This window comes from Agelaius phoeniceus, chromosome 24 (genome assembly GCF_051311805.1).
Source record: "Agelaius phoeniceus isolate bAgePho1 chromosome 24, bAgePho1.hap1, whole genome shotgun sequence".
Lineage (NCBI taxonomy): Eukaryota > Metazoa > Chordata > Aves > Passeriformes > Icteridae > Agelaius > Agelaius phoeniceus.
The window spans coordinates 360,219-361,353 of NC_135288.1; positions in this window are offsets into that span (position 1 = coordinate 360,219).

Genomic DNA, 1,135 nt, shown 5'->3' on the forward strand with positions numbered 1-1,135 from the left:
TTAAAGCCAAAGAACTGAGGCATCGTCAGAAATACTGGAAGGTGCTCTAAAGCCAAAGCAACACATAATCTGGAACACAGACAAGGATGAAGCTGATTGAGGGGGAGCCTCCTGTGATGCTTGTGGCAAGGATGAATTTCTGGAGGAATGATGAGATGGTACCCTGTGGGAGAATCTAGGGTCTCTCCGGCTTCTTGATCTCATCCACTTGGCTCAGCCTCTACCTAGCTGGTGCCTTTGTGCTTGACAGGGCAGGGATTTCATCGAAATTAATCTGGAAGAGACAGTTAGACACTGATACCTATTCATGATTTCATCTTGAAAATTCTTTTGAAAATATTCCTCTTCCTTTGCTCTTTTGTGAGTGCTCAGGGCAGCAATGAGCATATTCAGAAGGCAGTGGCTCTTTCCAAAATCCCCAGTGATGGCCAATATTTGCAGAAGACACAGATGTGCTTCTGACACCATTACATTGAGCAGAGTGGGTTTTGGTCTGTTTTTGGCCATGCAGATAAACCAGGGCTCATTTGAGAGGTCCAACAAAGATGCTCTGAGGGTTTGACCCATTCCAGGTGCTTCTCAGAGCCAGTGTTTGGTGACTTGAGGCTGCTGGCACTGGTACTTGCAGCTCTTCCCAGCTTTTAAAATTTGAATTAGCCTGGAGTATTCTGTTTCAGGCCAGATTTTTGCTGTGCTTCTGACAGTAGCCATGTCTGGAGACTTTCTTTATAGCCTCTTATTCCTGAATGATGTGGGTGGTTAGGGGGATTTAACCTGCCATAAGTGCCCACTGCTCTGGGGTGTCATCTCTCAGCCACAAAGAGTGTTCCAGCAGGAGGAATTGTGTGTCTTTAGCCCTTCTTATGTCAGCCTCAGGTCCAGGGAGAAAAGACAAAAATAAAAAACAAACCCAAACAAAACAAAACGACAAACCAAACCAATAAAAACAACAACAACAAAACTAAAAAAAACACACAAAAAAAACCACCAAACATAAAAACAACAACAAAAAAACCCAAAAAATCTTACAGGGAGTTTGGGCGCTGCCCAGGCGAGCCCACATGGGGCAGGCCGTGCCCGCGCGCGCCCCCTGCCGGTCCGAGCAGCGGCGCGAGCAGCCCTGTGAGCAGCGGCG